This window comes from Pyxicephalus adspersus, chromosome 12 (genome assembly GCF_032062135.1).
Source record: "Pyxicephalus adspersus chromosome 12, UCB_Pads_2.0, whole genome shotgun sequence".
In the NCBI taxonomy this organism is placed as follows: Eukaryota; Metazoa; Chordata; class Amphibia; order Anura; family Pyxicephalidae; genus Pyxicephalus; species Pyxicephalus adspersus.
In genome coordinates this window covers 19,459,654-19,474,887 of record NC_092869.1, presented here as the reverse complement: position 1 = coordinate 19,474,887, position 15,234 = coordinate 19,459,654, and the positions used below count along the sequence as shown (strand labels likewise).

Here is a 15,234-nt window from a genome sequence, read left to right as displayed (position 1 = left end):
ATTCAGAGTATGAATCATTAATTACAACTCTCTGGATGCAATCTTTAAGCCAGTTCTCTATGCATTTACAGATTGACTTTTCCAAATCTATTGACCCTAACTTGCATATTAACCTTCTTTGGGGTACAGTGTCAAATGCTTTAGCAAAGTCCAAGCACACTATATCAACTGCTATTCCACTGTCTTCCTGTTTACTTACTTCCTCAAAAAAGAGAGTTCATTTGTTTGACAACTTTGGTCTTTCTTGAAGCAATGCTGACTATCGCTTATAATATTATTTTCTATCAGAAACTCCCCTATGTGGTTCTTTATCAAACTCTCTAGGACCTTTCCAACTATGGACATTAAACTAACCGATCTGTAGTTACCTGATAATGACTTTGCTCCCTTTTTGAAGATAGGAACCACATTGGCCTTACACCAGTCCATCGGTACCATGCCAGTAAAGAGTCTCTAAAAATTAGAAATAATGGCTTTGAAATAACCAAGCTCAGCTCTTTGAGGACACATGGATGTAATCCTTTTCCATTTCTGACTCCCCCAAATGTATCCCCCCTAGACAGTATGAAGCATGCATGTTGTTAGCCCCCAAGTGCATAACTTTACATTTATCTATATTAAATGTAATTTGCCACTTATGTGGTTCTTTATCAAACTCTCTAGGACCTTTCTAACTGTGGACGTTAAACTAACCGGTCTGTAGTTACCTGGTAATTACTTTTTTCCCTTTTTGAAGATAGGAACCACATTGGGCTTACGCCAGTCTATCAGTACCATGCCAGTCTATCGGTACCATGCCAGTGACTAAAGAGTCTCTAAAAATTAGAAATAATGGCTTTGAAATAACCAAGCTCAGCTCTTTGAGGACACATGGATGTAATCCATCAGGTCCTGGTGCTTTGTCAACCTCAAGGCCTTTTTTATGGCATTTTAAGTTCTCTCCTCTGACAGCTGAAGGGGGATGAGGAGGAAGGCTGTGTAACAAAAGCCTCACTGGTTTCCTTCCTCCCCCTTCAGCTTTCATTAGGCAACTTAAGTCTGACTTAAGTCCAAGTCGCACGACTCGAGTTCCAACCTCTGGCCCTATGTAGTTAGAAACCTGCCCTAGAGCAAATAAGTCCTGGGCAGAGCAATGTCTCCTACCTCTCACTCCCCCATAAATAGCTTGGATCAAAGCTCCCATGAGGTCGAACAAGACCAATAATATGTACTTAGGAATAGCCTCTAGTGTTACAAATTACTGAGGGAAATATGACCTGTTAGGAAATGCTCTGTCCGGCGACTCCATGCTGTGTACCATCGCAATATAAAAAATATAAAACCCTGTTTCTTCTGTCCAGCAATGTAATTTGCAGCAGCCAGGAGAACTAAGGTAGCAGCAGCCTCTGCTTCCTTTTAGTTTTGCAACCTGATGTATTTTTGGCATCCCCAGCATCCATTGTTGGGCTGCACACAGCTGACGGGGATTCTAGAGGCTAATCAGCTCCTGACTCGGTCCTGCCCTGCTATTGGCCCCAGTGCCTGTTATAGCGTCTGTTGGGCTTACCTGTGCTAGAGCGATTTTGAGTGTTTCTTTGTTACTGACCTTTGCCTGTTACTGACATTCCATTTGAACTCTGCCAGGACCAACCTTGCTTGTGTCCCTGACTCTGCTTGTGCCCTTCCCCTTGTACCTCGCTTGGTGGGCTGATTTCCTGTGTTTTGACTTTGGCTTGTTTCTGAATTTCCTCTTAATTCTGTACTTCTCTTTGTGGGCTCCTGGTCAGCTGCTGGCCTATCTCCAGACACCATGCCTTGCGCACCAAGTCCTTGGGGCAACCGAGTGCTGGGGGATGTTATGTTTGGGCAACTGTCTTCTAACATCTACAGGTCCCTTTATTAAGGATTGTTTTTAAACAGGCGAACTTTTCTTTCTGTTTGTTGTACACTGGAGGAGAACCCTTAGTTTCTTGACACAGGGTGTGTGAACTTTCATTCTAACATACACAGAAAAGTTAAGCTAAATAATCACCAAATCTTTGTTCACACATTAATTAAAGTAACAAAATAATGCCTTGATAGGTGTTACTTTTCTTACTGTCTTTCACATCTGCACTTTTCTGAGACCAGTAAGGATCTACATAATTTTCGTGAATGAAATAAGGTAAGTTTAGTCTCTCTATTCATTGGTTTCTAGTAGCAAATACATCTTACTATTACAGTGTCGCTTTATAACCTAAATGTAATTGTTACCTTCCACATATAAGATTTCTCATTTTGTATATTAACCAAATACTGTTTTGGCTCACTCAGGGTGACTCAGTGGTAGCTGTACCTATTATCTTGATTGGTACAGCTACTGACTTGCTAGCTTTGCTTGAACATTACTTCCTTGAGCTCTTCTGGCATCGAATATGTGATCAGTGGTTTGTTCCCAGGATTGGTACTGGAGGAAGTCTATGGATATTTTAGAGAAGGGAGCATTTACCAGCCTTTTTTTATCTATTGCTTAAATGCTGCAGGATACATGAAACAAGAAACAATTATGTTGTGACTGCCTAACTAGTTGCTAATTATATCTAAGAATGCTGAAGGAAATAAGTGAGCTCTTTTAAAATCCAAGGGTTACTCCTGTCTGCCTAATTAAACTCAAAATAACAATTTAAGGCTTTGGCAAATTATATTTCTTAATAGTCATGAGCTTAGTGAGTATGTGAGATACTGTGAAGTACCAGGAGCTACTACATAGATATTTGCTGTTATAAAAGCTGCAGGATAATATTCAGATAACATACACTGTTTTGGATAAAAAAACACATAAATTAATAATGAAGGAATCAAGAAATCTTAAATTAGCCTAGTAGCTGGGCTTCATAAAGCTAAGGATCCTAGTGAAGTAGTGTTCTTTAAACACAGCTTATTTCATTCCTAAAGAGTGCTACTCAAACATTTACCTTCAAATAGAAGAAAACAGTATCTTAAAAGAAAAGGCTGTTACTGTTCATTTATTTAATCATCAAAGCTGACTTCATTGGTATCTGCAAGGCTGACTGTGCTATACACATATTATACAGTACCCATAAAAAATAAATGAATGAAGTTTAAATAACAAAGCCAGGACAAAAGTCAGCTGGACAGCAAATTAACTAGAAATGTATTACAGTGGAGAGTTGTCAACTGTTATACCAAAATTTCAAACAAGGTGTATGAATTTCAAATTCTAATGACATTTTTATTATAATATAATTATTCACAGAAGATGGCAACAGCAGTGATTCTTTTGATCATCGCAAGTGTTTCTGGAGTTCTGAGTCAGAATGGTAAGTGTAAACATCCATGCCGCATCACCCTAAAAGACAACACAAATATACAAAGAATAAATTGGATAAAACGCCATTTACGGTGACCTTCTTAAGAAACTTGATAGGTACACCATATTGTTTACAAGCAGACTTTGTTTTAATAGAGTCTACACTGCCAAAAATATTACAACAAAATAAAATTTTTCGCACCGATAGTATCATTTTGGTATCTACCCAAAGCCCCCAAGCAATATTTTTGTATTTTATAAAAAATGTAGTGACTCAGAGTTGGAACCATGAAAGTGTATATACAGGCTATTGATAAAGAAAATGCAGTCACAATAATCTATTTTCCTGGTCCTCCTCCTGATGGCGTACACATGGGTCAGCCTCGCCCCTTTAACCCCCCTAGGACCACCTTTCCCAAAAAAAAAAATTCCCCACCTCCTTACCTCTTCTTTTTCCATCCTGCTCCAGGACCATCGGACGCTGGTGAGTAGGAACATCATCTTTTTCTTCCTGGTGTCTTCTCGTGGCTTTTCCGCATAGCTGTGTCCCCCTAAAGTGAGGGCACAGCGTTTCACAGTGGAGCATTGGGTTTCCTGGTCGGGTACGCTCTGCGCACCCGCCAGGTCCTGCGCCTCTGCAGTACTATTCCAGGGAGTCCTTCTTGCCATCTACTAAGATGGCAGAATCAGCTTGTCGATTTACTGCGCATGCACAGTTCCCCGCGCCTGCGCAGTGAGTAAAAAAAGCTTTTCCGGAAGAGTGTTAGTTTCTACTTCCAGTGAGGCCAAATTTAAATAGGAAGACTTCCTAGAAGCAGTTCAGTTGGTTCCTGACGCTGAATCATCTACTGGAATCCCATGTCTGGAAAGTCTAGTAGTTTTTCTTCTTGTTTAAGCTGTTTTTATCCTAAAAAAAAAAATTATTATGCTCACTTAAACGATGAGAAATGGTAACTGGTCTTGTTTGGGTTTAGCTCCAGATGGCTGTCCGCCGGCCTCTCAAGCAGGATCCCAGTTATGGTATAGAATGTTTTTTTTTAATTTTATCCTAAATTAGATATTCATTTTTTATATTGTACTTCATTATAAGGATAAAAGCCCTGGCCTCTCTTACACCTGTCCGGCGGTCCTCTAAATGAGGACTTGTGACAGGGACAAGCTCCCCCTTAAACAGAGTGAGTAGGGAAAAATCATCTTCCCATTCTGGAAGCCCGTCACATGAGGGTTTTGAATCTTGCTAGGCATGTGGGGCAAAAGCCCTGCCTTCTCAGTTGGTCTGTGCAACCTGTCTTAAAGAGGCATGTCGGGACAGAGAGACGGAGGCCAAGGAGATGAAGGGGTATATTATTTAGGGCATTGCGGAGGGTTTAAAGAACCATACTGCAGACACAAGTTTGTTGGCACATGAGGAAGTGAATAAACATTAGGATTTAACACAGGGCTCAGATATTCCAGATTCTGAGTTGGAAGAAGGAAATTCATTTTCATTTGATTTTTCATTAATCCACTCATTTATATATGCTATCAGAGAAGCTATTCAATGGGGAGAAGAACTCCCCCCACCTCAAAGAAGAAGAGATATTTTCCATCTTTAAAGAAGGAAGCTATACCCTTTCCATTCATGGAGGAGGTAAAGCAGGGGAGTGGGCAAAACCTGATCGGAAATGCACCTTTATGAATAGATTCACTAAATTGTACCCAATTAGTGAGAAGGAGTCAGAGGTCTTTGATGTTAATCCAGTGACGGACACTCCGTTACAGCAATTGGTCAAGGATGTGATTCTCCCTATGCAAAGTTCGGTAATCTTTAGAGACCCCATGGATAGAAAGATGGAAGGAGACCTCAAGAGGATTTATGCAGCTACAGGGTTAGCTAGTTGGCCTGCAGTGGCACTTACTTCCATGTCAACAGCCTTATTGGCTTGGGTGCTAAGGTCTAGGGACACCATGGAAAGTGAAGCAGAAAATTCTTCAGCCAGTATCTGTTGTAGCATAGCACAGGAGAATTGCTCATGGTAACGGGATCCTTACAGGGCAGATTAGAAGCAACAGACTCCAAAAGTCCAAAATAACAGCGTTTTTTTATTTGAATAGGCAAGTGTTACAGTACACTCCCCAGCACTTCACAATAAAACAATAAACAGTACCCAGCTGGGCATCTGGCTACCTCACTTAGGTGCCCTCTCCTACTAACAGCCTATATCAGTACTGGTCCACTCACAGTTTAGTAATACTGTTTGGCCGCTGGCTTTCCTGGAACCCTCCGGATCTCTCTCAGCCTAGAATCCACTCTGGCTCTCTCTCAGCCTGGAGTGCCTCTGGATCTTTCTCAGCCTGGAATCCACTCTGTCTCTATCTCAGCCTGGCATCCCCCTCTGGCTCCCTCTCAGCCTGGAGTCCCTCTGGCTGAGTATTTCCACTGTCAGCCTCTTGCTGAGCACACCTTCTCAGCCTCTTGCTGAGCAAACCTTCCCTCTTGCACCTGAGTGCAAAAGCATATTAATCCAGTCAGGATTGGGTTGGGCCAAGGGGCCCACCCTTTCACTCATTTTGCTGGCTCCAGGGCCCCAAAGTTTCAGGTTTCATTCTGAAAACCTAATCAAACCTAAAAACTCTCTATTCCCTGGAGCCTTTTTAACACTTTCCTGACCTTTCTACCCTTTCTAGGGACACTCTGTCAGACTGTTTAGAAAAGATAAGCTGACAGAGGATTTCCTAGCAGTAGCATCACTGGATCTGGTCAAGTTGTCAGCAAAAATAATGGCATTTTCTGTGACAGCAAGAAGGGCCCTTTGGTTGAGACATTGGGTAGCCGACTCAGTTTTGAACCAATCACTGTGTTTCATACCTTTTGAGGGTAAGGTGCTCTTCCGAAAGTCCTTGGAAGACTGGAACTGGAGGAAGATTGGGCCTGTTACCCCAAAAGTGGAAGCAACAACTGTTTACAAGGGGACTGATGATGGCGAGACTTCACGGGAACAAGGTCCTGAGAATACGCACTTCAACAATGAAGGGGAACTTGGACTTACTTTCACAGGCCAGCCAGAATAGGTGTTGCACAGCCAACTAAGACGTTGAGCAAGCAATTCTGAAGGTTTTGTCAAAAAAGAAAACCATAATTTCTTATGTTCAGGAATTGTCGAGACTTCAAGCAGTAGTACCTGTTCTGGTACAAGAACAGGGAAAGGGATTCTAATCCTGGTACCGAAAGCCTCGGGAGATTTTCTTCCAGTAATGGATTTAAGAAGCCTGAATACATATCTGGAGGTGAAGTTGGTTCAGGGGGAATTACTACAAACAATCTTGTTGGTCATACATCCAGGCAATTGGATGATCTTGATCGATCTGCAAAACGCATACCTACATGTGTCAAATGCTCAGAGAGATCAAAAATACTTGAGGTTCACTATTCGAGATTTTCATTACCAATTCACATGTCTGCCCTTCGGCCTAGCTACAACTTTGAGAACATTCTCCAAGGTTTTTGTGGCACTAGTGGCTTATCTGCGGCTTCAGGGAGTATGCCTATACCATTATTTGGACGACATACTGTTGCTAGCAAGATCCAGGGATCAACTGGTGAAGGACAGAGAATGTGTGTTCAAAACTTTAGCTCGCTTTGGATGGCTAGTTAACTACCAGAAGGGTCAGCTAGTTCCCACTCAGGTGATGGAATATCTGGTAGTGAGTATTAATACAGAAATCTTGAAGGTTTTCTTGACTCAGCAGAAAATAGAACAGCACTTTCTATTTTGCAGAACCCCAAAAGTAAGGGCAAGAAGGTGCATGAAAATGTTGGGATTTATGGCAGCATGTATATCGGTAGTGCCTTGGACCAAATGGGACATGAGGATGCTGCAGATCTGCTTTCTCAGTCAATGGCACCGAGCATCCATGGAACAGGTCATCTCCCTTCCAGTTTCAGTTCGGAAGAGACTATTATGATGGGCATCGGTCCAGAATCTATCGAAAAGTGTGTCCCTGGTGATGAAAGATTAGAAAATCATTACAACAGATGCAAGTCGAGCAGGTTGGGGAGCCCATTGCGACGGACATATGGCACAGGGCCAGTGGTCATCACCTGTAACGAGCGAATCCAAGGTAATGGAATTAGAAGCAGCCTGGCAAGCTCTGAAAACATTCACTGCTTACCTAGATCACAGGTTATTGCAGATAACAGCAAAGATCTTTGGATGGGCAGAACACCATCTGCTGGACCTGACAGCAGTATACCTTCAAGGGAAGCAAAATTAATTAGCTGATGCATTGAGCAGGTCATTTCTGGATCTAAAAGAATAGTCCATAAGTCCCAAATACTTGTACCCAATTTTCGAACAGTGGGGAACACCAGTATTAGAATAGATGGCATCACCCAGCAACGCTCAGATTCCAAGGTTCTGTACAAGGTTCCACTGCCAACAGGCGTAGGCTCAATATGCGTTCTCCATCGGATGAGCCTTCCCACTTCTGTAAGTATTCCCGCCAATACCTCTGATTTTGTAGGTCCTTCTGAAAATAAGGGCAGAAGCGAACCAGTCAATAGTGATGCTACCATATCGGCTGAGAAGGCCCTGGTTCGCCCGGATGACTCAGATGGTGATGTGTTCCCCTTGCCCTTTACCGGATCAGAGGGATTTGCTAATGCAGGGGACATGGATCAGAGGGCATCCCCTATATTGGAGGCTGAATTCCTTTCTATTGTAAGAAGGAGGAATTGTGCGGCAGGGGTGTCTAACAAAATGGCAAACACTCTCTTAAAAGCAAGGAAATCAACAACTAATAAGACCTACTTCAGAATTTGGAAAAGGTTCCTGATGATGTCAGAAGAAGAGGGTTTCTCCCCAACAAAGCCTACAGCAGATATTGGAGTTTTTACAGTATGCGCTAGAGAAGGGTCTTAGTTATAACACTCTAAAGGAACAGGAGTCGGTCTTCTCAGCCCTGACTTTAACGAAGTGGGGGGAAAAAACACTAATCCAACAGTTTCTAAAAGCAGCAGTAAAGATCAGGCCTCCAGTAAGGCCTTTATTTCCATCTTGGGACTTATCTGTCGTACTCAAAGCCCTTTTGCTCTCCCCCTTCCATTCAATTGAAGTTTGTTCAATAGAAAAACTGACATGGAAAACGGTGTTCCTGACGGCCATTACATCCGCCCCCAGGGTATCGGAACTACAATCTCTCTCAATGAGAGAGCCCTGTTATTCTGTCTCAGCAGAAGGGATATATTTGCAGCCCTCTCCACAGTTCCTTCCAAAGGTGTCCTCAGCCTTCCACATAAACTGGGAAGCAGTGTTACCATCAATAAGTCAAGCGAATGAAGAAATGGCTGGGAAGGATGATTTAAGCAAACTGGAGATAGTCCAGATAATTACCACATATGCGCAAAGAACCCAAGGTTTTAGGAAGGCAGATAACATGTTTGTGTTTCCTAGTGGATCAAAGAGTGGTCAAACGGCTCCGGCAAGGATCATCTCCTTTTGGAGACAATTAAATATGCCTTATCTCTTATGGGGTTACTACCTCCCTCACAGGAGGTGAGAGCCCACTCAACCAGGGGCATCTAAACTTCGTGGGCATCCTACGCAAAAGTATCCACAGAGACTATTTGTAAAGCAGCCAGTTGGAAGACTCCCAATACAGTCATGAAACATTACAAATTGAATGTTTTTCCATACACAGATTCTACGTTCGAACCTCAGTGTTAGGTGCAGCTCTGAAATAAATATTTTAATTTGCAGCAATAATGTGTTAAAAATTTTTTCTTTACCCTCCCTCAATTAGGGTTGCTTGCTACATCCCATGTGTATGCCATCAGGAGGAGGACCAGGAAAAGGAAAAATTGTTGTCGTACTTACCTGTAATTTTCCTTTCCTCGAAACTTCTCTTGACGGTGTAGTTACCCACCCTTTCTGGTCCTGTCGCAAGACTTAGGATGGAAAAAGGAGGTGGGCAATTTTTATTTGGGAAAGGTGGTCTTGGGGGGAGGGGTCGAAGGGCGGGCTGACCCAAGTGTAGTCAGGAGGAGTTTCCAGAAAAAGAAAATTACAGGTAAGTATGCCAACAATTTTTCCTTTTATTTTGAAAATAGTTGGCCAGTGGGTGAATCACTAATTAATATGTGTTAGGTGGTCCTAGCACTGGCCTGGTATGTTTCCCCAGTGATAATTTGGAAATCATTATGTTTAAGGGTTAGAGTTTCAAAGTCATATTAAAAACTTTCCAGTGGGCAATTACCTGCAAAAAGGAAACAGAAAACAATCCCCTTCCCATGCCGGTGAGCACCACTCAAAATTAATCATCTCTGCAGTCCACAAGAAAACCAACAGTTCCATAAGTGCCATAAGTCTCCACAGTCTACTGCAGCTTTTGCTGGTTCCTCCTGTTGAACTTCATGTCACTACAATCTTTTGGTGTCATGAAGGTCATCAGGAGAAACCAGTCAGAGCTGTAAAGGACCACAGAAATCAACACCCATGAAAGTGTTTTTTTATTTATTTCACAAGATAATTTGTTAGTTATAGAGCAGCATGGGCAGCTGGAATGGAAATTATTCTGTTTCTGCTTTGCAATATTCTTGCATGATAAATTTTAATTATGTGACAAGACTAGCTAAGGGGATATCACAGCTAATGAAGGTTGTGATACAGCTTCATTTTTCTGATTTAAACCTTCTATTAAACCTTCCAATAAAGAATGTTGAGTTATATACTTTGCTTTAGGTGTTAGGTATTGTTTAGAGGGCATTTTTTGTTTAATTTACTTTATTTTCACAGTCTGACTGAGAAACAATACTTCACCTGAGAAGCCCATACTGACCATATTTTGCCTGGTCTGCTAGAAATCATCTAGTCTAATTTTCCTCCTTAGTCCTTGAGCACTGTTGGAATTCAAGTGCCAGCACTATTCACAATAGAAAGTAGATAGTTTTCTTCTTAAAAGCAGTGGTTCACGTTGCAGTTCCAATAAACTGTTATAAGCTGATAAAAAAAAGAAAACTATCACATCTTATCATACTTTGTTTTGTTTTGATTAGATGACAATGAAACCTTACTGTGTACATATGACACGGGTTCAGCAATGTATTTACAATGCTTACTTTGGAATGGAGACATGAGAACAATCAATAGACAGGTCTACCATTTTTTAAAATTAACCAGAAAATAATTTATATATAAATTCACATCTTACTGACTTGCTGTGCCGTATTTTGGCAATCATATTCACATATTTGGGTTTGTAGGTTTCTCGGCTAGCAGTTATCATACAACCCAGTCAACATCTTAGCTGAACTTTGCTTGCAAAGGATATCAGAAATATCTGACATTTACAAATATTCAGCCAGCAATAAGCAGGATCTAACAGACATTTAGCAAGCTCTGGATGACTACAACTCTGAGTTTTGGAGATGCTTCCTAAATTCCTAGTAAGTGCCTACAGAAACTTGTTGAAAGCTTGCACAATAATATGCATTTCTGACAGGTATATATAAAGATTGAAAATGACCTACATGAACATAGCCTTCTGGTAAATGCAGCAGTGAATCTGATATGTTTACCGAAGACATTACTAGCTTTTTTTATGGCCTGAAAACAGTAATCAATTTAGAGCCCAGAGTACTCCATGTTAATTGGGTGCTAACCCTTACACTGTCTAATTATAATGAGTAATGCTTTACTAATTCATATTTAAAAAAAAAAGCAAAGACTATCTTAAAGCTGAACTTCAGGAAGATTCAAATGTGTTAAATAAAGTCATTAAATTAGTTTTTTTTTTTTTGTACTGTACATTAGTCATCAGACTAGCAATAAGAGCAGAGCTGTGCATGTTTTGGCTAGTAACATGCAGATACCAAGCAAGAATAGCTGGTTGCAGGTGAAGGCTTGTGGTATAGCTGTGCTATCTGGTAGGGTGTCTGGATACCAGATTAAGCTGTATTATTTTTATTAAACAGTATTTATATAACGCCAACATATTATTGGACACATTTACATGAAAAATGGGTAGCAAATGGCAGATACAAATATTAGCACAGGAGGAGGAGGGGAGAACCCTACCCAGAAGAGCTTACAATCCAAGAGTAGGGGGATATGGATTGGTGGGTGAGTACTGAGGGTTTACCAGAAAGAAGAAGATGGGTAGGCGAGTTTAAAGAGATGGGTTTTAGGAGCTTTTGTGCAGAAAGTAGGAGCAAGCTGAACAGGATGAGGAAGAGACTTGGGGCAGCCCTAAAAAAAGTCTTGAAGTTTATGTAGAGAGGTTATGAGTGAGGAAGTCATTAGTAGGTCAATTGAGGGGCGAAGAGAGTGGTTAGAGGAGTATTTTTTTTTAAGGGCAGAAAGGTATGTGGGACAAGAGTTGTGGAGGGATTACAGGAGGTTAAATGTGATTCTAAGGTAAAATGGAATTGCAAAAAGAGGCGACAGAAAAAGAGTAGTTGGGAGTCTGGCTGCTGAATTCATGATAGATTATATAGAAGAGAGTCGGGTTAATGGAATACCAAAGAGGATAATGTTACAGTAGTCCAGAGGAGAGATGATAAGTACATGGAACGTGTGGACAGGTAGGGGCGGATTTTAGAAAAGCAAGTGAAAGTAACACCAAGACAACATGCCTGTGAAGAGGGACAAATGACAGTGTAATTAACAGTTAGGAATATGTCAGGGGGAAATTTTGAATGTGGGGTGGGGAGGGGGGGGTGATAAGTTCAGTTTTATTTGGGTCAGAAACCTGTCAGCCATTCATGATGAGATGGCCATAGGACAGCATGAAACTTTGTCCAGGACTAGAGTTTTGGTTTGAGTGTCATCTGCATACAAATGGTACTGTAAACCAAAGGAAGATATGAGACTACCGAAGGAGGTGTACAGAGAAAACAGAAGCAGTCCAAGGACTGTCCCTTGGAGAACACCAACAGGGAGGAGAGTGGGAGAGGAGAAATTACCATTGAAAGAAACTTGAAAGGAGCAAGCCAAGAGAGAGCAGTGTCACTAATACCAATGAAGTTCATGATTTGGATTTGAAAGGAGAGATCAAAGGTGTCAAGAGAAAAGAACTAAGAGAAGGAGAAGAAAAAAGTTGCCTTGAGACTTAGCTCTGATGAGGCCATTGGCCACTTTAGTGAATGCTGTTTTGGTGGAATGGACTTCATCCAGGGTAACAGCGCTAAGGGAGGTTAGTGATGATATACAAGTGGAAGGGTTGGATATGGTTAAAGTGGCACTACCAGAAGAGACATCATGTCCGATTTGGGTATTTTTTTCCTTAAAGTAGGTAGCAGTGTCTTAGCCAAAGAAAGTAGTTGTAAGGGGAGCAGGAGTGGGGTTTAGGAGAAGGTAAATTGCTGAAAATAGGCTGTGTGGGCTGGAAGTTTAAGAGGATATGACAGCAGATAAATAATTTTGTTTGGCAGCGGTGAGTGCAGTTTTTAGGTGTTGTAGCCTGGCTTTGTAGTCCATAAAGTCAATACCGAGGCCAAATTTCCTCTACCTGCACTCTGCTGCACGAGTAGTTTTTTGTGGACATCTGGTAAGACTGTTGTGCCAGGGTCGGTGGTTAGCAAGACAGGGGTAGCAAAGGGTGACAGGCGCTACTATATCCAGAGCCAAACATAGAGTGTTGTTGAACTGAGTAGCAGCTTGATCTGGAGATGTTATTTTAGCGAGAGTGGGGGTTAGGGATGTAAGGCAGTTTGAGAATAGGTTGTGGTTTAGGTTACAAATATCTCTCTGCCATTGGCCAGATCTGGGATGTAGCAATAAGGGGCAAGAATTAGATAGGTTCAAGATAAGGCGATTGTGGTCAAGAAAAGGGGCAATAATGAGTTGTCAAGGTGGATAAGGTTGCAGACAGGAAAAAAACAGATCTTATGTATGTCCGGCAATGTGTGTGTGGGGCTGTTTATGTTCTATGTCCAAAGGTGGAAGTAATGGAGAGCAGTTTGGCTAAGGATGGATGGTTTAAGTCCTCCACTACAACATTAAAGTCACCAAGGATGAAGTGGGCAGGTCATGGGAAAGAATATGTGGGAGCCAAGAGGCAAAGTTGTCCAAAAATTGGGAAACTGGGCCAAGGGGGTGGTAGATAACAGCAAAATGGGTGATTAAGGGGAGGAAAAGATGAACAGAATGCACTTCAAATAAGCTGAAAATGAGAGAGAGCGGAGTAGGGAGGACTCTGTATAAACAATTGGGGGGAAAAATGAGACCCACAGCCCCACTTATCTTGTTTCCAGGTCTGGGGATATGTGTAAAGTGCAGGCCTCAATAAGGAGAGTGCAGCACAGAGACAGAATCTAGGGAGGAAAGCCAAGTTTTAGTGAGAATAAAGAAGATTTTTAGGAGAAGGTTGTGGATATAGGTTGGTTAATTGCAGACAGATCTGGCATCTGGCATTGGTAAGAATTTGTAAATTGGGTGAATGAAAATGTGATTAAGAGGAAGGTGTGGCTTGCTGAAAGGGTGGGGAAGAGAAAGGCTCTGGGGGGACCAGGGAAGGGTCAGATGTCACCAACAAGCAGCAGTAGAGAAAGAAGGTTCAGCCATAAGGAGAGAGAAAGCGGGTGAGTGAAGGAGCTTGCAGACAAGGGGTTGACAGACTGGGTAGGAGGAGAGGGAATACAACTAGCAGAGTGAATACAGGGAGAATGATACATTGAAACAGATAATGGTGAATCAAGCACACTACGCTATATGGCAAAATGAAGTCCATGTGAGCAGCAGCTGTAGTATGTTTTGTAGTTAGACTTGTAAGCGGAGTTCCAGGTGTAGAATTTTAGTCAGTAAGGTGGCTTGGTAAAAAGGTAGTTCAGGAGTTCAAGATGGTAGCAGCAGAGGTTGGGTTGGAGTGCAGGTGGTTTTTTGATGATGATTCATTCCATAGAGGTGTAAAGTGCAGGGTCTAGTGGTGGTTCCAATTCCTGGTTTAATTCCCTGGATTAATTCCCAAAGCACCTATGATTTGGTACTTGAAATTTGGGCTTGTAACCAGGGTCCCATGTGACTGTGCCGGATCTTTAAATGGATGAATCAGTTCAGTCATACCAGGGCCCAAAATATGAGTATAATGGAATTTGGGAGATTGTTGAACCTGTGTAGGAGAGGTGTACAGAATTTATACATTTTTGACAAGTACAACAGTTCCTATTTATTTCTACATAACTATATTTTCAACTCTGGATTACATTTCACAATTCACCATAATCAACTTCTTCTTTACAGATATGACTTGCAACGCTTTCATTTTCGCTAAGAATTACAGCTTACCTGTACAACTGATGTACGATGGGGATGGTCCTCGCTTTAAACTCACGATTTGCTTAAGATCCTGCACAACCCTGACTGAGAGCATTATGTTAAGTCTTATCAGTGGTCTCCAGTATAATTATCTGTTCTTCATACTTGGAAGTGGTCCTGATTCCAACGCCGGTCTGGTATGGGTAGGAGGACAAAAGATGGATGTCTATTTTCCTACCAATAGCAAAAGGAAGCAAAGAAACATCTGCTTGAGTTTGGACTTTCAAAATGGAGAGATGAGTCTATGGGTCAATGGAAGGATTTCAGAGAAGAAAACATATCCAACAGGAGAAATGTATTATCAAAATCCAAAGATTTTTCTAGGACCTGGACAGATTTTCTTAGGTGGTAAACCAAAGTTAGAGGTAGGGGAGATCACAGATGTTCATGTATGGGACAGAGTGCTGTGTTCAGGAGAAATTGTGGATTTTCACAAGAAGAAAGGGATAGCTGGAAATGTCCTTAATTGGGGAGCTTTAAATTATAAGAGATCTGATGTTGACTTCACTGTAGGCAAATTTAAATGTAAAGCTCAGTCCCACTATTAGCTTGACCCCATAAATTGCTTAATCCGGCCACATAATCTGTGTGCCTATCAGTCCAACCATTTAGGAAAATTCAAACATGCTTTTCAAGGGAAACATTTAAAATATA

At 41.6% G+C, this 15,234-nt stretch overlaps 1 long non-coding RNA gene across 1 annotated transcript in view; it reads left to right on the top strand.

The window, feature by feature from the left end:
• Positions 1-14,574, top strand: part of LOC140342387 (uncharacterized) — a 15,582-nt gene extending 1,008 nt beyond the window's left edge. The window contains exons 2-3 of the long non-coding RNA XR_011923068.1: positions 3,236-3,299; positions 14,506-14,574. This is a non-coding gene — a long non-coding RNA (uncharacterized lncRNA). The remainder of the gene's footprint in view (positions 1-3,235; positions 3,300-14,505) is intronic.
• The last annotated feature ends 660 nt before the right edge of the window (positions 14,575-15,234 follow it).